We start from the raw sequence: 22,329 nt of genomic DNA, 5'->3' as shown, positions 1-22,329 counted from the left end.
TTCAAGATTATGATATCTGGGAATAGGCTGGCCAAGTGTTTTGGCTTTGTTTTTACACCAGGATATATTTTGCTTCCCAGTATATAGATTGAGTTGAGATCAACCTGCACGTAAGTGATATGTTCTGGAGAGTTGTATCACTACTGATTTTCATTTGAGAAGCACAGAAAAACTAGATTTTATATAATGTATCTGTGCGTATATGTATTATATATGTGTGTTTTTAAACATATGGTATATGTATATGTAAGTGTATCGATAGTATATATCACACATATATATACACATAGTTTATATACATATATTATAAATGTAAGTACATACATAGTATATACACATATATACGATTCAAATGTATACTTATGACATGTGTATACATATTAATATATGTACATTTTGTGTGTATATATATTATACCATAACACTACTTTATTAAACATCCCCTTTAAAGATATTTCTTGTACTCACAATCATGGCTTCTCCTCTTGCCACAGCCATTTTTTGCCTTATTTTTGGAGCATGTTCCTTCACTCCTGCTTAGTACCGGTCCCAGCTGCATAAAACAGCTTTTCACAGTGAGGACCTGATGTTTTTTATGGTCGCCTGAGACAGGGAACTTTCCCCATGAACTCGCCCCTCTGAACAGGTTTTGTAAGACTCTGTCGGTGTTGTTCAATCAGCTGTGGAGCCCAGCATGCAGGCAAAGCCCTGGTGAAGCAGAACAGGCCTGACGACACCTCGGCAGCATGTGGTGGGCGCAGGGTGGACGTTGGGCTGCTGGAAGGCCAGCGCTGGTGTCCAGCACAGACCTGAACGTGCACAGCTCTGCGGGTCAGGGCCTGGCCAGGGGGACGTTCGGGAAGGCCGCGGCCACACGTTGTGCACTGTTTGGGCCGAGAGTTGGGTAGAAAAGGCCATTTTTTCTCTACAATGAAGAGCAAGGAAAAGCTGAGAGTAGCTCCAGCTTCAGGCCGGTGCTGTTACGGAGCCCGCTGGGGGCAGGATTGGCTGTCCTGTTTCGGGGCGCCAGCGCAAGTACACGGGCAGAACAGGTGATATCTAGGAAAGCAAACAAGATCTGGTAACTTCTGCGCGTCTCTCCAAGATAGGTATGCAGATAGCTGTTGGTTTGCTTTGGGTGACTTCCTGGCTGCCTTACAGCTGTTCCTGCTCCAGCAGGCTCCCAGCGCTGGTGGAGAGCCGGAGGGAGCTCCTCCATCCTCCTGCTCCCCGGGCCCTCCTGCTCCAAATATGGCCCCGGAGAGCACCCGTATCTAGCAGGCTGGTGAATCACAGTCTCACCCACAACATGACCATCTGAGCGTAGTGTATGAGCTCTTTGATTCTAGCAAGGCAACAAAGCAGGGAAAGGCATGGGGGAGATGTATGCGTGGCCAGCTCGGCTTGTCGTGCAGCATGGAGGTGAGCCTTCAACACCTCAGGACATCCACGGAGACATCGCCAGTGCCTACGCTCATTTCCCTCTCACACCATTGTAGGATGGCAAATGCAGGGGACCTAAGCAGCCATTTATCTTGACGGTAGATCTTTCACGTGCTAAACACTGAGAAAGCCGAGCTGCTGCGAGCTGCCTCTCTTGTAATTTAAATGTCTCTGACCTCTGGCGTGCCTGCGCTTTCTCCCTCTGTGCAGGGCACAGCCATCTCCTTCCTGCTGCCCTTCCCCTGCCCATGTAACTGGATGTTAATCATTTACCTGCCGTGAGCAGGTCAACCATTATTCCTGTCCTCCCGACCCAATGCTTAGGATTACCTTTGCTCCTCACCGAAGGCGAGGCCGCTTGCTCTCGTTATCAGGCCCTGAAGAGAGCAGTAGCAGCAGTTGTTCCTAACACTGCTGGCATCAAAAGTGCCGGAGCTTCTTGTTTGCATCTGGTAATTGCTGTCAATATATTATTATTATTTTTTTTTTCCATTAATGGCAGCAACCTTGTATCTGGAAGTCTCCAGGTGACCTACTTACTTTTTATTATTGTGTACCACAGTGTCCCATTTTGCCACAGCCAGGGCAGCCCTATCAGGCATGGGAAAATAGATATTACAACACATGAGGAATATTAGTTGCTTGCTGAGCCATATAGCCGCATCCCTCTGGACAAGTCAAGACTTATTAGTCATAACGCACCCAAAAGCTCTGCCTGAGCTGGGACATACTGGTTCCTAAGGTCTGTTTGTAGTTTTTCTTGGCTGATGTCTTAGAAAAGAAAAAGTTTTGAACCAAAAAATCAAAGAAATCTTTCCAAGTTCTGAACATTAAGGGATGGAGGAGGGGGGCTGTTTAATTTGGTTTTGAGATTTTCCCCTCCTAGGTGAGACATGTAGTATTGCTCAATGGACTGTCATATTTCTACATAACCCTTTTAGCCAAACCCAACGAACTTATTATGATGCCCTCTCAAAAGTGCCAGGATTTCCTCACTCGTCATAATCTTAACAATTCCAATAGGAGCATGAAGTAAACCCAAAACCTCAAGGTCTTCCTCTTAATCTCCAGCCTAATCAACTGCTCAGCAATGCAAAGCTCTCGTAGGATCTGTTACGAGCTGTTTCTCCATCTCCACATCAGCACCTGGTTTTAGCCTTAGTGTTTCCACAATTGCAAAAGGCTTCCTATGCTGGTTCTGCTTTTTGCTGCCTCAGACGTCTAGTTTTGAATTGTTTGGCGTCCCCCAACTCAGAGGCCACTTCTGCACTTATAGACTGTACTAGTTTCACACCATCAACTCTCAGCCCCTTCCTTTTATGCTTTTCCACAAGTTGCAAAAGGTGTTTGCCTCTTTTCTTCAATTTCGCCTTTATATCCTCTCCTTCCTCCTTGATTTTGCTTCTTCTTTTCACTCAAGCTATTACATCCTTGCTAACCACCTCGAAACCTGTCGTTTACAGGTTTCTGTGGGCTGAATGACAGAAAAAAAAAAAAAAGAGGATCACCTACTTACACCCTGGAAATTCCTCATCACCTCCCATTTTGCCCTTTACATCTGCGGATGGAAGTCATCGGGGAGCATCATCTTCATCCTAAATAGGTCCTGAGAGAGGAAAATCTCTGTGTACCACAATATTTTGGGGGATGAAGATGTGGCTTGAGGTATCAGGCTGAAGCTGGGCAGTTTGTCTTAATTATTATTATTATTGTTATTTTTAATGCTCTGTCTTCCCAGACTTCCTACTGGTCTCTCGACATCCCGCTGCTTGCAGAAACGGGGGGGTCCGGGGCGGCCGGGGCCGAGGGAGGGGGCGCGGGGCGTGACCTGGGCGTGGCCTGGGCGTGGCCTGGGCGTGTCCGGGGCGTGCCCGGGGCGTGCCCCCGCCGCGCGCCCTGTGGCGGCCCGTGTCCCGCGGCGCCCCGCAGTCCCGTCCGGCGGTGCGGGGACAGGTGGGGCCGCGCCGCTGCCGGGTGAGTGCGGGGGGCTCGGGGGTTTTGGGGGGTGGGTTTGGAGGGCTTGAGGGGAGCCCCTCCGGCTCCGTGCTGGGGGCGGGGCGGGACACGGGGTGGCTCCTACCCGCCCCAAAGTCACTGCCCCCAAATCACTGCTCGCTTCTCTCCCTCCCTCCGTCTGTCCGTCCCGGCTCCCCCAAGCCTTCCCCGAGCCTCTCCCCACGCTGTGCCTTCCCCTCCTGCCTCCCCCCCGCGGTGCCTGTGCCCCCTGAGGCTCATCCTCACCCCCAGCCCCCCAGATTTCCCGGCCGTGCCCCCCGCTCCGAGCTCTTCGCCCCGTCTTGAGGAAGGAGCCGCGCCGGAGGTGAGACAGGAGCACGGCCTCCGCCTCGCTCAGGAGGCTGCTCCGGGGCTGTTTTCCCCCCAAAGTGGCCTTTTCCTACCCACCCCCCGAGCCACGAGCGGTGCCGGGCATCAAGGAATTGAGGACCCCCGCTCCGCAGGAGCAGCCCCGGGGGAGAGGTGTGCTCCACGTGCTCGGGAGGATCCCAAAATGTAGGGCTGGGAGGACGGCGTCCAGCCGCTTGGGAGTGGGGCGGCTCTGTCTGTCTGTCCTTCTGTCCCGCTGCCTTCCCCCCGCGGAGGGGGCTCTCCGGGAGGTGAGGGAGCGGGGCAGGGGGCTGCCGCCTCTCGGGCTGTGGGGTGGGCGACGTTTCGGCCCGGTTTCGGGCCCCCCCAGCCGCGGGGATGGAGCCGGGCGGCGGTGGAAAAAGCGCGGAGAGGCAGCGGAGCGGCTCTTGCTGTGCGGGAGGGGGGTCGAGACGAGTCGGCTGAGGCTGTTTGGGCAAACCGGGAACCTTCCTCCCCGCTTGGCGCCCCAGACCCGCGAGCGGCTCTCCCCGTGGGGCAGCCCGGGCGGGTTTTTCTGGCTGCCGGCGCACGGCCGCCGCTCGTTTTCGTGTGCGAGGTGCTCCCGGGGAGCGGGAGCGCCCTGCACTTGCTTGTTGGCTCGGAGAAAGTGCGAGGAAAGACCCGAGGTGAGAAAACCCGGCTTAAAGTCCTCCTGGGCAGCCCCTCTGCCGCCCGGGCGGGGAACAGCAGGCCTTTTTGCGGCGTTTCGTTGCGGGGTGCCCGCCAGCTTCCCACTAGGGGCTCGTTTTCGGGAGGAGGGAGGCAGGTTAGGGTGCGGGAAGAGATACTCATACTCGCGGGATGTGCCGGGGGAGCTGCCGCGGCGTTAGCCAAGGAAAACGCGTGACAAATAGGATTTGACTCGTTAACGCAGCTCCCCGAATGCCACGAAATGTCTATCAACTAATTGCATACCGGCAAAATTGCTAATCAGGTACGTTTCTCTATCCTGACGTGACTCGGCTGCCTTTGCTGACTGTGCCGTGCCCTTCCTGGCTTTGTTTCGCTCAGCCGCAGCAAACCAGGAAACTGGGAAACTTTTTGTCTCTCTCTCTCTTTTTTTTTTTTTTTTTTTCCTCCTACCCTGTACTTTTGCTGCGCCGCTCCCACGCCCGGCGGCGGGGAGGCGAAGGGAGCCGGATCCTGCCCTGCACCTTCCCCATCTCCCCTTCCCCATCTGCCGGCCAAATCCCCAAATCCCGGCCGTGCCAGGGCAGGGTCTGTGCCAGCTCCCCGCCGGCTTGTCCCGGAGCGGACAGAGGACAGGACCTCTCGTAAAACACGTATGGCGAGTGCCTGTGGCAGGCGGGGATGAATGGAAGGGCTGGCGTCGTCCTCAGGGGCGCAGCCTGATTCTGCAAAGATAATTTCACAGCCTGGCGTTAGTATCGGTTTCAGGCTAGTAGATGTCTGCAGCACTGAGCCGCTTCCCAGATCCTATGCAGCTGGGAAGGGAGACGTGCCCCTTCCCTCTTGCTACCCCCTTGTCCCTCGCAGCAGCTTTTGTCCTGCTCTTCTCTCCTGAACTCACAGCAGGTGATATGCACAGGTGCACTTTCTCATTTCTTTCCCCATTGCCCAAAAACACTTTGAGTTTGAAGGGCTGATAGGCTTGGTTACCTTTTTCTCTGTTACAATTTATACTTCAAAAAGCAGTTCTGAATATAAGGAGGAAGCTGATCTGTTTGGGAGCCCCGCACCGAGAGACTTGCAGAGAACCTATACCTTAAAAAGAGTTAAAGTATATAAGAAAAGGAAAAGCTTCATGGTTTGCTTTGAGATTTAATGTTCAGCGCTTTCTGCTCACTTGATTTTACTTTAAATACTCTTTCAGAGGTTGGTGGTTGCTCTCAGTGGTTGTGCAGGGCCACGGAGCCCCTGCAGGTGCCCGGCGGCCTCCCCCTGGTACCCAGGCTAAGTGCTGCAGCTACAGAGGGCAAATGCAGCCTAAATGGTGAAAAGTGAACCTTTTCCTACTTGAAAATGTTGGAATGTTTGAACAAAAACATTAAGAAAATAAATAATTCATTTTTTAGGCTTGATTGTACTTTAAAAAAAAAAAGTAGTTCCTTTAAAAAGCAAGACAATGAAAGCTAAAAAGGGATACACAGTGCAATTTTCTGGAGCCTGTTCAATTGCCATGTTCAATTTACAGGAATTTTTGCAAAGTTGCAGGTGATGTAGCAATTACAAGTTTTTCTATCTTTCTGATACTTGGGTGAAATCCCAGAAGTAATCGGGATTACTTCAGCTGATATTAAATATGAAAGTCTAGCCTAATGACACACCAGAGGAACTCAGACGTCTCTCTTCTTTACCTGTCTTTGGTTTCAGTGTTAAATGCTGGTCATTGAACAGGAAACACTGAATAGTGCAGGGTTCCCCCCCACACTAAAATCATGTAGTAAAATGCTTACCATGTGTCTGTCGATGTGTCTTGATTTTTTTTTCGTGTCTTCTGCTACTTATGCTCTGTTTATGGTGGTTACAGAAAACGCTTTATTACTTAAGATGTTGACTAGAGGAGACCTGTAAGCAGTTCATAGATTGGATAATGTGAACAGAATACTGAATTTAGAGCAGCGCAGGTGTAAACAGGGCTTTGGTTGTTATCTTGGTACTGTGTGAGAATCAGAGGAACCAGATTTTTAGCTTTGAAATCCAGAGCTTACACACAAATCTCATCTCTTGTAAACTACCACTTATACAGCCTATCCAGCCCAAAGTAAGCTCCGGGTGCCACTCACGGAGTAGCACGGATGTCACAGGGAGGATGAATTCAGGTGGCAATAAATAAACTCATTGAGTCATCGTATTTGCCAGGAGCAATGGTATTTGGATTGCTCCTCTCCGCCGTGTCAGGGCCACGTTACTCATCACGGTAAAAGCAGCGAACCCTGACTCTTATCTCCCTTCACCTAACCATACCACCTCCGCCTCCTGCTGCAGTTCCACCATCCGTTCTCCTATCCTAAGTGCTTTTGCCCTTGTGCTGCTTTTTCTTCTTTTTTATTATTATTATTATTTTTTTTATTTTCTATTGTGCTGGTGTGGACCCTTGGAGAGGACCAGTGCTGAACTATTCTGATGATCTCTTCTGGGTTAAAAATACCTTTTTATTTTTTATTTTTTTTTCCTGTGGCCTTGTCCCCCCCCTGCCCTTGATGTGCTTCCCAGTCTGTTTTATTCAACAGTGAGAAAAACAGTTGTTCCAGCATGAGTAAAGGGTGAAGTGGGATTAGGAGTGAATAATGGGGGGAGAAGTTGATTAAGATGACATCGGTCCCATTAAAACCACTCTTTAATTGTAAACTTACCCTGTAAATAGCCAGAGTTGCTGTGCTCAAGAGAAGCTTCTTGTAGAAGCTTTGTGAATTCCTGTGTGTTCCCTGTGGGCGTTTAATTGTATTGTGAGTTCTTTGTAGTCCGGATTATCTTTTATATTGATACGGTGCCTTGCACATTGGGCCCTGTGCCTGGAGCCTCTATTCAAAATCTTTTTTTTTTAAAGCAGTACCTCACCAAAAGGGTGTGAATGTGGTTATAAATCTGTACAGTGTGCTTTTAAAACACATGCAGACAAATACCATGTACAGTGCAAAAAGTTAGTAACTTTCTCTAGGCTTCTCCTGGATGGAAGTTGAAGACGCCTGCTATCCCAGGGGCTGTATGCCGGACTTACGGGTATGTCTGAGATAAAAACATAGCTCACCAAGAATAACTCCGTTCCTTTTATTCTTTTGTCGCCCAACAAAAGAAGGGGACAACTTCTGCTGGGGTTTGAAACACAAAGATCTGTTTGTTGATTTGGAAATAATTTGTATTGTATCATCAATCCCAAAATGGCTTAAAACAAAGTCACAAAAGCCTGATTCAATGCTTCTCTGTATGCTCTTAGAGTATGGGTACATTTAACGTTGGTACTGTTCCCTTTCTTTCAGGAAAGTTATCTGAGGTGACAATTTTTTTTTTAATTTTTATTTTTTGATTGTTTTTGTGCCTGATCAGTTACAAAGTAAAGTGCCTGGAACGTGTTACTAGTGTTTGAAGCTGATGTTTTGTGATGTGTACCAGAGCAGAGTGCAAGGTGACCAGAAAGTAGAAAGTCCTTGATTTAGAGCTACTGCTGCTGCTGGAGGAGAAAATATCTTTTGGAGTGGGGAAACATGTTTCTGCTCCGTAAAGTTTTGAAATACAATCTTTTTTAATATATCTGTCTTTTTGTGGTAAGGACTTAACAGACAATATTTTCACTTGTTTTCTTTTGGTAAAATGTTTCCAGTTTTCTCTTTAATTAAAAGGTATTGGCTGAAGTGTCAAGAGTATCAGGGTTGTAGGTCAGATATGCTCATTTATTCTGTTAAGCAAATACTGTGGTATTTGTTTGCCATGTGGTGTTACGAATAGATAGGGATGGACTACATAGACACTACACAGATAATGTCTATTGTCTGTTCAAAGCAGTAGTATCTCATAATTTTGCCTTCTCCTGTAAAGGTGAAAATTACTTAAATCCAGATACACTGCAGTAGAATAGTGTATTTTACAGTGTTTGCATTTACATCATCCATGACAATCCCTTTTTTATTTGCTTGGATGTACAGTTGGAAATATCTGGATTGAATTACATTCTTTAATCGCTTTTGTACTCAGAGTTCTGTGGCTTGTCTTTCTGTACTGAAATAAAAGGCTCATTTTTGAGACTTTTAACTGTACAGAATGGGCCTGACAAGCTTTTAATTAAATTACTGTAATGCATTTAGGACGTGCCTTGTCCACCCTTATCACTCATGACAAGATGTATGAAAGACTATGTACAAAAGCCAAAAGACTGGTGTAGTAAGTGAGGTGTTGACCACCAACTTTGAAATTAAACCTTTCACAGAACTGTTTTTGAGCCATGTTTCATGGAACTTTATTATAGATGCTAATTTCTTCTGCCTCTTGTATTACTACTATGGTGCCAACAACTTTGTTTCTGTAGCACCTTTTGTTCTGCAATAAGCTAAGTTGTTAGAGGAGGCTGAGTTTGTTTTTTCATGAAGAAGTAATAAAACTGTAAAGAAAGGCTGTAAATTGTTTCACGCATAGCTCTGGCAGTCAAGAAGTCCGCTCATTTTAAGTTTTAACCAAGAACACAACTCCTACGTTTTGGAGAAGGGAGAAAGCTGGGAGGAGGGAGTGCAGAAGTTATAAGCTGTTAAAGGTCTCCTTGACTCCCTTCAACAACTTCTTTCATGAATGCTTGAAATGTCACAGAGTAAGAAGTTCCCCATCCAAGCTTCATGTTATCCTGAAACTGCTCCCCAAAATCTAATCAGTGCATTGGCCTGAGGGAGTTCTGGGTTGATCTGGAGTTCTTCCCGATTCATTGAAAGGAAGCTGCTACTCTGTTTTAAAACTAAACAGCTTAGGTGCTCCATTTGACCTACATTTAAAGTTATTGAATGGAAAACTGCCTCTGGACCTGTGGAAATTGTGCAGTATGGTGTTCTGTGGACACTTCATATGTGTCCTTGAGGAGCTTAATTTCATGTCATCCAAGGTGTCGGAGCATCAGACAAAACATAACTGAACCAAGACAGGCTTGTGATAAGAAAGGGAGCTGCTTTTACAGATGATGAAGTTGTATGACCTTGGCTCGTCTGTTGAGACAACAGTTGTGGGAAGAGGTCCAGTCCTCCACCCGTCAGAGGGAAAGCATCTTACTGTTTGGACCCAGTCAGCTGAATGAACCTGCAGCTGCATCGTGTGTGTGGAGGACAGTGAGCGTGGGTGAAAGCAAATTCCTTGGTCTGAGTGTGAACAGTGAAATCATCTGGAGGTGAGGTAGAAGAGACAAACCGCTGTGTTTAGAAACCTGCTTGGGTGACGAGGGTTGTGGTGTTGCTCTAGGTTCAGACAGTGGTGTGTGGCCTGGTAGTTTTGCATAGAAATTGGAATACTGAGCTGGCACCAACACTCTGGTTTTGTTCACAGCTTTGCTGTGCCGAGTGCGAAAAGTGCTGCTTTTTCTCTAGTGACCTGCCCTCTGCTCTGCACAGAGAATAAACCAAACATGCTGACCTCCTCCACAGAACGCTGAAACCTGTACCTGAAAAATGCCATCTCAGACTTTTTTTGGTAACAGAAATGTGTAGATATAAGCTCAGTCTTTCTACTGGAGACATTCCAGCTTTCCTCTCCTTTCCTGCTGTTGCATGCTGAGTGTTTCTCGTGTGCTGTTGTTTTACAGGAACGTCAGTATTAGTCTGAGTACTCTGCTTCTTGCCAAGCTTCTGCACTGAAAGTATTATCGTCTCCTGCGTTATTCTAATGTGGCACGTCCACTGCCTAATGCACTTTGTTGATGGATTTTTTTTATTTTATTTTTTTTTTTTCTTGAGCTATTTGTATTTGGCAATCTTTCAGGATCAGAAACGGGAAAAATAAGTGTGGTTGATATGGCCTGGTTCATCCCTACACACTGTCTAGCTGAGCTGATCTATTTTAAACTGGGGCCATGTGTTGTGGTCCTGGGTGGTCTCTGAGTGTTTGGGAAGACGATAAAAACTGCATTCTGCTGTGGTAGTGGAAAATGCTGATAGAAGGTGGAAAATATTCAGTATCTCTCCCAGGTGGAATTGTGCATTACAGCACACCTGTGATAAACCTGTCCGGTAACGTGGTGTGTTTCATTCTGTTCTTTTGTGAAGTTATTAATCAGTGTTAAACTAATTTAAAGACACCCCAGCCTGCACAATGGTGTTTCATACACTCTTCTTGAAAGTGCAATGTACTGAAGACTTTTTAAAATTCCTATTAGCACAGCAACTAAGATCTAAGTAACCAGATCTGGGGCAAAAGTCACCTGTCACAACTCTGTCATGTCATTAACATATTTTGTCCATAATATCAACCTCTACTTGACATTTGGTGTTGTGCAAACTACTGCATATTTTTTGCTCGGAAGTGGAACAAAAAGCTCATATCCATCCATGAACCTGAATTTTATTAATAAGGTCTGATTTCTAAAAATGTTTTAAGATTCCCTTAGCTAACAAAGCCAGTTAATATTCTTAGCTGATGGAGAGACTTGTTTCTGTGTAAACTTTTGAGGGTAGGTTGTCTTCTGGCTGCTGTCCCACACAGCATCGCTTTGCCCTTTTCCTTTTGTCTCCATAGGCTGTCCACTTCTCTGATTCATCTGGACTGGATGTTTCCTCTCTGTAATACTTGTAGGCAGCTGTGAATGTCTATGGTCCATACTTCTAATTGAGTCCTGACCAACAGCTCTTTCACAGGAACCCTTTGGATGCCCAACACATCTGTAGTCCTTTGAAAGGTACCTGCACAACAAGTGCAAAAGTTTTTCTGGAATTGCTCTTAATGCCAAGCCAAAGTGAAGGTGCTCCCTTTCTTTTATGCATGTCTCATGTCCAAGCTCTGGGAAACTGGACCACCTTACAAGGGGTGCAGTCACCTCAAAAGGGAAAGGTGCTGTGGAAAGCTATTGACCAAGCCGTACTGCAAGCAGCATCCAAGACTGCCTGGGTGGAACCCAGAAGCTTATTCAGATTTCAAATGGTATCAAGTGGGAGTTTATAAAATACTAGTTTCTGTCTTTTCACCCCTGGACTCAAAGTATAAACACAATGCTATCTTGACAGTGTATATCTTGACTATAGGGTGAGTCTGCAGGGTCACTTCCTCCAGCTGTCCCTGACATTTGGGCATCCCTTTGCCTTCTGTTCTCCACCCCTCTGTGATTCCTCCCTTGAGGACAGAATACAGCAAGCACTGGCTGGGAAACATCTGGCTTTTTTGTAAGGCATTTCCACGTCAACTCAATTTCTAAAGCTGCATTGGACTTATGCGTTAACTCTGGTCAAGTGTAAACCAATTCCTATTTTTTTTTTTTCCCCAAGTGGAGATCTTTGGGGTGTAGATGAAAAACAGGGCTGCTAGGAGAAATTAGAAGTCTATTCATGTTCTTATTACTTTGCTTGGTTATTCTGACTGAGAGGCCTGAATCTCCAAGCAACAGTATAATGTGTCTTCGTGGGTTGCCTGACACTAATACTCCTGATTGTTTTGTACTGATTAACTAGACCTTTCATCATGCTGAAGAATGTTGATTTAAAAAACAAATGAAAAAAACAGAAGGCCTTTATATCCAGCTGCACATCCCTTGATGATCTGGGACTGCATCCCTATAAATTATCACCTCTGCACTGGAAAGATTTAGGATGTGGCCATACAGCAACTTCCTGGAGCACTCCAGAAAGCACATTCACAACATCAGCCGATGTGCCAAGACTGAACTTGTGAGCAGCAGTTTTTTTTTTTAATGACAATGACAGCAGACTTCCGTGTTCCAATACTTTAGCTTAAAAACAATGCTGAGCACAGATTTCCTTTAAAGTGGCTCCTCCGAAAATGGCCCTAAAATCCCTGCCATCTCCTCTCAGTGCTCAGCAGCCTGTGTTGCACTTCCCAGGGCTGGCGGCTGTGCTGCGTGCATTGCAGCCGAAGGTTGTGGACACAGCTGGTCCCAGCTTTCTTTTGAAAGAGCCTGCTAGGGAGGATGCAGTTGCTGATGTTTACAGTGTGCAACAGCATGTCCGCTATGCACTATAGTATCTTAAAAAAAAAAAAAAAAAAAAAGGTGGGTGGATAGGGAGGGTGTCAGTTCTAGGTCATACGCCTTTAAAATTTATGCCTGCCTAGTGCAGTGCAAGCAACATTGGAGCAAAAGGAATGCATTATTTTGCTGCCGAGGATATCAGCTTAGGACCCGAGGGTGGGTAAGTTGAGCAAGTGTAAGGCGGCGGGAAACAATGGTAAAGGAAATTAGCCCATGTCAGCATGAGTGAGTGGTGTGGGAGCAGCTCAGCTTCTGAAAATTGCTGCATTAAAGGATGAGCAAAATAATGTGTTGCAATTCCACACCGGTGTTATCAGTGTTGCTGCTTACTAATATTTTGAACCCAGCAAGATTGCAGGCGGTGCAATAAAAGTTCCATAAATCGGCAGTGACTCTGCATCACGTCATCTGAGGTGACAGTAACTGAGCTGAGTGTGTGCTATAGGCAAGATATGACTGTAGAAAAATACTTCTTCATTCAGTATTGATGAATATTTTTCACTTTCTTTGCTCACTTCTTTCTTAAGTACTGTGCTCTTAAGGTAACTATATATATACAGGTATATATTTGTCTCCTCTTCCCATGAATCTCCTTTCTGCTGTATTTTCATATTACAAAAGACAGCACAGTGTCCCCATCTTTGCCTACCATGGATGGAAATTTATAGTCTTTTTTTTTTTTCCTCTATTGATTTTCAATTTCTGCATTGTTGAATAGCTACAGGTACATTGCCATTGATTATTTGGTTACAAAATGTCAATGGAAACAAGAAGTCTTGTTTGCTTTTATTTTCCATTGGTATTAGCTAGATTCACAGTATGTTACCTGTGTAACAAATCTCGTTCCCAGATGTTTTAAGGAGTCTGCTCTGCAAGATGAACTCTTGCTACACCTCTTATCTCTTTTTGTTCAGCTTCTGTGGAGTGCCCCCCGCAATGACTACTTAATGTCAATATACGCCATTGTTCTGTTAAATAATGGGTGAACGTAAACTAAGTTCTCTACCCATTCTTGGTAGCAAACTGTTTATATTTTAATTAATTGGATATATAAGATTCTCATGTGATTCACCTGTTAACTCTTAATGAGGATAGATGATGTGGTGGAGCCAACCCAGTGGCTCAGCTTGCAGCTGAAGGAAAGGGATGGTCTCACTCTTATCTCTCTTCATATTTTCACAAGTACCTTTAAGGTAGGTACAACCAATTTTGCTCATAACAGGAGCAAATTCTAAACCATCCTACATGGAGGTGTAAGAATGATGCAGACTTTGTGCAATGGTATCACACAGGAGAAGTAGGGAGAATTTTAGGCTGAACACAAATGTGACATCATTAGATGAGTCTGTTTTGCTTATGGCCTGCCCATTCTCGGGGTATACCAATAAAGGTATTGAGGACTGTTACGAGGATGCTTCTACCTACTTTGTCTATGCTTTTCCCTAAAAATAGGTGTCCTGTAGAAAGCTGAAAAGGTTCTTACCAAAGCAATCAAATAACTATGGTGTATACTTAAAACAAGGAATTTTTATCATCACAATGAGAGAAAATTAAATGCCATTAATTCTGTTTTGTGGATGCATCCACAAAGCCCTTTCATTCTTAGTCTTCTAAAATGTGAACTTTTGATGTCATGAGACATCATTTTCATTCTTGGTATTCAGCTAGCACTTCCACTCCCACTACCTTTATAGAACTCATCTGTGAATTGCTTATTGAAAGTAAAGTATTTCCTGTACAGGCTAAAAACAAACAAAAACCCACTGCAGCTTAAATATCACTTCTTAGCCCTCTAGATCAGCACAGTTTTACACTGTGGTTTGCTTGGTTGCTAACAATGTGTATACGCTTTAGAAATACCACACTTAAAAATACTTTCACATATCTGTCAGAATTATCCCTGCTCCAGAACAAAGAAGTCCAGAAGGGGTAAAAGCTGCGTGTTATGAAGACACTGACTTGTAGAGGAATGAATGGGTTGCACAGGGCGCATGCCTGTGATGCTCATCTGAACATACCAGATTGCCTTACTGCTGCCTTGTCCCCTGGTTCTCACTTTGTGAAAGCTTGCTCAAAGTGACACAAAGACTAGCTGATCTTGAAATAAAAATTAAGACACTGCAGAAAGTTTTCTGTTTGTATAGTTAGAAAGGAGGAAAAAGGAGGAGCTATTAAGTCTTTTGGATAAGCAGAAGATTAACCTGAGTCGGATATGGCCCAAATACTAAATGAATAATTTGCCAGAGGTTTTTGATAAGGGTAATGATGTGTCATAATCTAATGGAAATGCGGTTGCATTAATACAAATATTACATCATAGGCAAACCTTATTTTGACTTCTAGGTGAAAGTTGTCATGGGATGTGTGTCATGGGGCTCACTGTGCAGGCGGGATTAGGTGACTTTGTGAGCTGCTGTCACCCCACTGGCATGAAACCCAAGGGAGCCAAGTGCAAGTCATGCACTGGCAGACCAACGAGAAGAGCTCTTGCGGTAATCCAGGCTCAGGAGCCTCTCAGCAGCACACAGGTAGGCAGGTGAGGCTAGCTGAAGGCAGGGTGGCTGACATACCAGTGCTGAAGGGGGTTTGGTAAAGGCAGGGGAGTACTGATAACTAGTTAAAATTCTAGCAGCTTTACACCCAGTTTATGTTTTCGCCTTTCTCTGAAACAATGGGAATATGAGGATTAAAAAACGGGTAGGTATGTAGTTTATGGTGGTTGTTTCCGAAGTGAAACTGGGAATTCTTTCAGGGACCAGCCCAGTGTCTTTCTCATACTTGAGTTAAATTGATAATTGAGTTCAGACTTTTAAGGAAACTTCTTCCCAGGCTACGTTTGCATGGGCTCTTTGGTCCTGGAGGGCCTAGGATTAGTACCTAGGATTGCTTTCAGTTGCTTCACTAGGTAATTTAACGTATCGGTGATGCCCAATACTTTGCTGCCAGGTTGTAGCACAAAGGCGTTTTTGTGGCTTCGGTTCTTGTGTTGTGAAGTACTCCTCGTGCATGTGATGGACAGAGTGACGGCTTGCCGAGGCGCGGTGTGTGCACGTCTTAACTAACGATCTGGCACATGATTGTCTATGGCTACGCAGGCAGGACCAGACATGATGATTCTGTGTCCTCACTACATGATTTCATCATCAGCTTAAACGTCTATGACAGGGCTGCTACTCCCACCTTTCCACCTTCCTGCAGCATCCCAGCTCAGGTGTCTTGCTGCTTCCTTTGCATGAGCTCCCTCAGGTGCAGCCACTGTGCTGACTGAAAAAGGAACTCTTTCTGCAAGATTATTATTTCAGTTGGGTCATTGAGCTGCTGTGGCTTATCCTGCAGCTGCCTGAGGACCAGACCCATCAGTAGGGCTGCCATGGGACTACACGCTGGGGGTTCCCTATTCAGCAGTCACTGGTCATTGGATCAGTGTATGTGGACCAGGAGGATGCCTGTTTGACATCAGCTGGAAGCAGGGCAAAAGTGGGGCTGTACTCATGCTCAGTGAAGAACCTGAAACAGTTCCCATAGGGAGGAGCTTTTCTGTGCCCATTAGCAATCAGCCTTGCTTGAAGTCTGCAGTATCCATTCTTTTAACAAATTGTGTGTGAGCATGGAAGGAAATACAAATTGGTTTTTATTTTACCCAGCATCAGAATGGGAAATCTACTAGGCTGACAGGACAAAAAAAAAAAAAAAGTATGTAATGTGGTTGAAATGAATTGTTTTCACTAGTTCTGCTGCCTACAGACTACTTTACTTGTGTAGGTAAATGGTAGTTTTGGTGCTAGTTTAAAAAGCAAAGCATTAAATAATGAGGTGCCATACAACAAATTCAATAAAGGTGACAATACAGGGTAAGTATTAGGTCTCTTACTGAATACTGCTGGTGTGGGAATTTATAAGCAGACATTCTAATGCAGTTTCTAAACCTCCTTCATCTATTTTTAAGATGTCCACATTCTTTCCAAAGGGATTTACATTTATTTGGAAATGTGCTATTCCCTCACCAATGTCTACTGGAGGTGGTTGATGCACACTAAGGAGTAATTTTTATTTTAAAATTGGCTGGCTTCAGAGACAAAGTTTGAAATTTAATCAAGGTAACATTTAACTAATACATCTCTTAAAAACTTGGAAATTTCCTCAAATCCCTCTGTTACAGAGTTGTAACTCGAGCACTGACATCTGACAGGAACAGTGCTTACAAGCAATATTAACAACAGCAATAAAAAAGCCACCTAATGCTAAGCAGGATGTTGCCAGCCTACATGTGAGATGAAACTTCCCCAAAATGCACTGTTTAGTTGAGAGAAGACATACAGGATCAGGAAGGTCACAGAAACTTTTCTCAGGCAAACCTATAACACCAGGTGATATCCAACTTTGTGGCAGAATATAGGTGAGTAACCAATCTGATGTAATAGGCATTTTGTACTTGTTTGCAGCCTGGCATAAGGGAGTAAAGTAGTTAAAATAACTGCAATTATGTAACAACACAACCTTGGGAAATAGGAAGGGCAGAGCTGATATTTCCCAGGTAAAGCCAAAGATATGATCTGTGAAATGTTCTGATTTAATTACCCTGTGAACTTCAAAAGCAAAATTAACAATGGTATATTAAGTGATTCTGAAGCATTAATGTTTCATAATTGTGCCTGAATGTGTCACAAAGTATTACTGTCACTTCTCGTGCTATCGTTTTGAAATCAGACCGGCATGGGTCAATGTTCTTCCCATCTTCCTGCAGGATGGGGGGGGGGTCCTTCCCTCATAACCTGCTGGATATGTCAGAGGGGTAACATTCCAGAAACTTTGCTTCTGGCATCTGACTTGGGTGAAAATTACCCCACTGAAGCTTGTACGTTATCATATTTTACTGTCTTTTGCTAAGAGGTCCCTGTAAAACTAGGGCCCTTTTTACTGGAGCCTGTAGGACAAGGGACTTTAAACTAAAAGAGGGTAGGTTTAGATTAGATACAAGGAGGAAATTCTTCATTCAGAGGGTGGTGAGGCGCTGGCACAGGCTGCCCAGAGAAGCTGTGGATGCCCCATCCCTGGAGGTGCTCAAGGCCAGGCTGGATGGGGCTTTGGGCAACCTGGTCTGGTGGGAGGTGTCCCTGCCCATGGTGCAGGGTTGGAATAAGATGATCTTTAAGGTTCCTTCCAACCCAAATGATTCTGTGATTAGTATCTCCACCTTTCTAATAGCAAGCTTTTCTCTGTGAAGAGAAAGTCTTGCCTTAATATTAATTAATTACATTAATTAAGAAGTTGGTTTCTAGAGTGACAAAGCTGATGTTGGATTCCCAGTGGTATTGTTTCATTTTGCTTGGTTCTGTCACGCTCTTCTGCTTGCTTCCTTTGTTTAGTAGCCATCAATGTAAAACATTGCTTTTTAAATTACTATTTAAAAGCAGATTTCGATACGTTTTAATATTTAAAAACTACGTGGGGGGAATAAATAAGCACAAAGAATGGCAAATATCTTTCATGTGGGTTAAGCCAAGGAATGCTAGAAGCTTGTTGTTCTCATTTAAAGATAAAGAATGTGTGAGGCATACCAGTAATTCCTATTACAAGAATCACTAATGTTTTTTGCATAGTAACAGAACTTGTAACAGCTTAATACCTACCACTTGTCATCTTGTGGCATTCTCGTATAGTTTGCTGATGTGGCATTTTTGGGTGGAAAATGCACATTCTTGGCTGATGTAAATGATCTTATGTACCTCTCCCTCTCCGGTAAAGGTAATGGTCACATTTGAAATTGGTTCTGCAAAGCTGTGGGCCTTAGCTCAGCTGCAGCTATTTCAGCTGTCTGCTGAGCTGTAGGGAACCAGGGGCCAGCAAATGGCTTTACTCTTTTGACACAGCCCATTCTATCATTTGGCTCACTTACACCCCTATATTTACAATGACAGAGGTACATTTGTTTAAAGGTGTCTTTAGAAATGTTAGCGCAGCTGGCCTGAACAGAGGTACACAGGATGACTCCCATTGACATTTTTAAATAAAAAGAAAAATAGCGCTCATTTCTTTCTAAGAGCTGAGTACCTTGCCTCAGTTTTTCATAGGTGATTTCACAGGTTTCATAGACATAATTTCAGTTCTTGTTTTCCAAATGTATGTGCTTCAGGGGGCTGCATATATGTTCTTTAGAATTTTTTGGACTGGGCAGACTGAATGTAAATGACTTTTTTTTTAAATTTATGTTAATTGCTTCTCTTGCATCATTTAAAGTAACCCAATTTTGAAAATCAGTCTGCTAGTGTGCCTTCTGTAATTTTGGGAAAGTTTACTACAGTCTAGATGTCATTTTTAAAATAAATTTCCCTGTTGCTAGCACATTCTAGTTGCTTTTTGTAATACTGTTACAAGCAGAAAGTAGAACATTGGAAATAAAAGTGCTGATGTGCTGATTCTGTAAATATGTTAACATTTATGCAAATTAAATGTACATTATTCTGACTGAACTGTGGCTAAACAAATGCTTCATGTGTGGATGGCTTTATAGCATGAAGAACTGAAGCTGCGTGTTAACAAATGGCTTTCTCTGCCCACAGGTCTTTGCCCCTTCAGTCTAAACATTTCCAAATTCATGTTTAGAGGATAAGTTCTGTAGGCTTCAAAAGTGCCAAACACTATGGAAAACTGTATTAAGCCAGAGCATCTTTGGGTTTTTTCCCAATGATATGGTTGTACTCTGAAAGAGCAGTCCTTCAAAATGATTTTATTTATTTATTTTGCTGAAGCACAATCTAGTTGCTTATCTTGTGTGTGTTTTTTTTTTCAGTCTTGTATTAAAAACAAACTAAAGAAACCCACAAAATCAACAGTAACAAAACACAAGAGGCCTTGATCATATTTTTCCCTGTATGTGAGACCTTGTGTGTGAAGTAAATGTAATGGGATAAGACCAAATACCTCCCTTGCTGTCACTAATTCTACTTGGAGATAGTTAACAAAGGAACAAAAAAATCCTGACATAGTTATGTAAATGCAAAAAATTCTTCATAAAAGTAGACTTGCAAAGAAAAAACTAGGTAGCTAGTTAAGTTAAAAAAAAAAAAAGTAGAGCTGTAAAACACTTCGAAAATAAAGTATTTGTGTTGTATGCAAAAGTTGATATCAAGTCTTTTAACTGTAGAAAAGTTATAAATGGCTTTATCTTCTTTCCTGACATTACTCCCACTCTTAGAGTAATAAGTTTTGTCTATTGTGCTTTGCTTATTTTCAGATTAGGAGTAATTTCTCAGTCAGTATCTCTGTGTCCTTAGGCTGAGCTAAGCTGTCTGCTCTGACTGGCGCATCCTTCTCTCAAGGATGAAAGAACTGCAAAACTTAACTGCAAAACTTTCAAAATAAGTTTAGCAGCTGTTGTGGACTTGAACATAGAAACTCTGAAGACTAAGGGGCTCCGATGCATCAGTTCTTATCAAATCTTTTACATGGAGAAGAACTGTGAGTTCTGGGGTCAGGAGGGGTAGATAAGTGTTTTTCCAGCAGCATGGGAAAAGTGAGAACATGCCATTTTGTCTGCTGCATTTCTACCATGAGCAAAAGCAACGTATTGGAAGTAGTCTAGTTCCAGATACAATGATAGTGTTTGGTCCAAATGGCCAACTACCCTAAGAGTGCTTATTAAATACCAACAGCACATTTATCTGACTCCTAATACAAAACTGAACTGGTGTTGACATGTCAAATGGATAAATGCAAAGAACTGTGAATTTGTGAGGTTGCAATCTGCAGGCTGAGCAGTTCGCACCATAAGGAGGAGAAGTCAATCAACACCCCCAAACTTGTAATAAATGGCAATGCATTTTAAGCCAACTACCACAGCATTTCTGGTTTTTGGAAAGCACGTTTTGAAACAGTAGGCTGCTCATTTGACATGGGTCTTGGTCAGCGTGTTGAACTAGCCAGTCTGAGTTACATTAAGATCTTCATCAGGTTGAGAGAAGGAAGACTGACTGGCAGTGAATTCAATAAGCTATTTTTCTTTATTGAAGTGCTGATTAAATATCATGTGGTTATTTGTCTTCAGTGAATATATGTGTATGTATATATATATTTATATTTTATATTATTGAAATATTGAGCCTTTCTGTGCACAAGGTGTTTGTAGGTTTTAGTGGAATATTGTTAGAACTCTTGAACTAGGTATCTTGTTTGACATGCCTTGTCTCTTAATTTACTATTCTCAGGAGACGGAAATAGGAAGAATCCTGCATTTTAAGTATAACTTATTGTAATCAATCTATTTTAATAGTTATTTATACATAAAATACAGATTTATAATACTTCCCCCCACAGTGCCAGCTACCTTCAGTTGGGTTTCTCAGTTGTCACTGTTGTACAATCTGAAGTACGTGGTGTTCAAGACAGGGTGGGGTTTACTTCATTTGACATCATCCATGGTTTGGTTTATTGAGCAAGATGGCAGCAATACTTATCTGTTCCTAACCATTTTCAGCTAGTGTCAAAAAGAATAGGGCCACTCAGGTTTCCATTAGAATAGGAAGGAGATGTTCCCTGCATCTACTGTTTTTTCCTTTATAAACCTTTATAAACACGGAGTTTTATAACACATTGGTGTTCTTTGTAGCAAATGCTGCGATACTTCTGTAAGAATGGACATGGATTTCTTTCACATTGAGCTTTGTTAAAAGTGTGCATGTGCCTACATGTGCTCACTGAGCTCCAGCATGATTGTGTGTGTGCGGGGGGATGGGGGGGTGGGGTGGAGTAATGCAATTGCTATGGGCTTATGGCCACAGTTATTGCTGAGGAACGCGTGGACAATAGTTTGTTGGTTACAGTAAGTGCCCTTGATCTTCATCAAAGTGAGATAGTGAGATGGATAGAGCAAGGCACCACTGGATTTAATTAAAAAAAAAAAAAAAAGAAGAAGAAACTGAAGCTTCTACAGAAATCTAGCTCCTGATGTGTTATTCTAAGCTATATAGATTGAATTATGTTTGCTTGTTTAAATGGAAAAGGGGGCAGAAAGGGGGTATTCATACGTGATTTAGATTAAAAAGAAGTATTTGATCACTTGAAATTGGTCGCTGTACTGTGGACTTCATTGCTCATGTGTCTGAACCACACTCATGATGTTGGAATAGTACGGTTAGTAATTCAGAGCAATCAAATTAATCTATGTAGGTAGAAATTGGCTGTTGTGCAGTTACATATTAAAATCAGAAATACTCTGATGGCTTTCAGTAAGACTTTGAATGTCAATGAATGTTTAGAGCTGTCTCAGCAGCACCCTGTACCCACTGGGTATGTGGTAGAGAGTCCGACTTAGTAGGAAGAGTTCAATACAGCAAAATAACACTTCTGTGAAGTGAGCATTGCAGTTAGCAGATTGTGTGGAGGATGGGATTGTCCTCTCCTTTTTAGAGGCTTTGTGTATCTTTTTCTGCTGTTGAGCATTAGGGAGTAATTTTGCATTTATGTAAAATGTTTGTTAGCTTAATGTATTGCTTGTTACAATGATGTGTGTGATGGTTGCCTAGAAATCGTTTGGTGAAAGATGACAGGCTTGCTGGATCAATGTTGACTTTTTTTGGTATTCACAAAAATAGCTTTGCAGCATCTGTAGAGAGGAAGAAGTAGTTATGATGATATATCTTAAAAAAGATGGCTATGAAGAAATAAGAAGCCTGCCCTCTTTGTTGTACTGAAGATGCTTTGTGCAGCAATTTGAATTGATATGGTGCTGTCTAAATCAAGGTAGCAGTGGGCATGTGAGGGTGGTCAGCATAAAGGCACTGACATTGAGCTGGGAAGTGCTGATGCTGGAAAATTGTATTTCTGGAAGACGTGAGCAGAGGGAACACTTTCTGTACAAGAAATAGTTTCAGATGCACAGGTGCATATAGCAGAAG

At 43.5% G+C, this 22,329-nt stretch overlaps 1 protein-coding gene across 6 annotated transcripts in view; it reads left to right on the top strand.

The window, feature by feature from the left end:
- The first annotated feature begins 3,273 nt into the window (after window positions 1-3,273).
- ELOVL7 (ELOVL fatty acid elongase 7) overlaps window positions 3,274-22,329 on the top strand; it is a 33,803-nt gene continuing 14,747 nt past the window's right edge. The window contains exons 1-2 of one of the 6 annotated variants that reach the window (XM_080572906.1): window positions 3,376-3,417; window positions 10,975-11,134. The gene's annotated coding sequence lies outside the window, so the exon portion shown is untranslated. Of the gene's footprint in view, window positions 3,418-3,582; window positions 3,764-4,549; window positions 4,745-10,974; window positions 11,135-13,548; window positions 13,630-22,329 lie in introns of those variants that run through there. The other 5 variants (XM_080572908.1, XM_080572905.1, XM_080572907.1 and 2 more) reach the window with 5 other exon arrangements.

The sequence above is a fragment of the Anser brachyrhynchus genome (assembly GCF_964034855.1).
Source record: "Anser brachyrhynchus genome assembly, chromosome: Z".
Taxonomy (NCBI): Eukaryota; Metazoa; Chordata; class Aves; order Anseriformes; family Anatidae; genus Anser; species Anser brachyrhynchus.
Note: the sequence above shows the minus strand (reverse complement) of the source record. Positions and strands in the feature narration are given on the sequence as shown.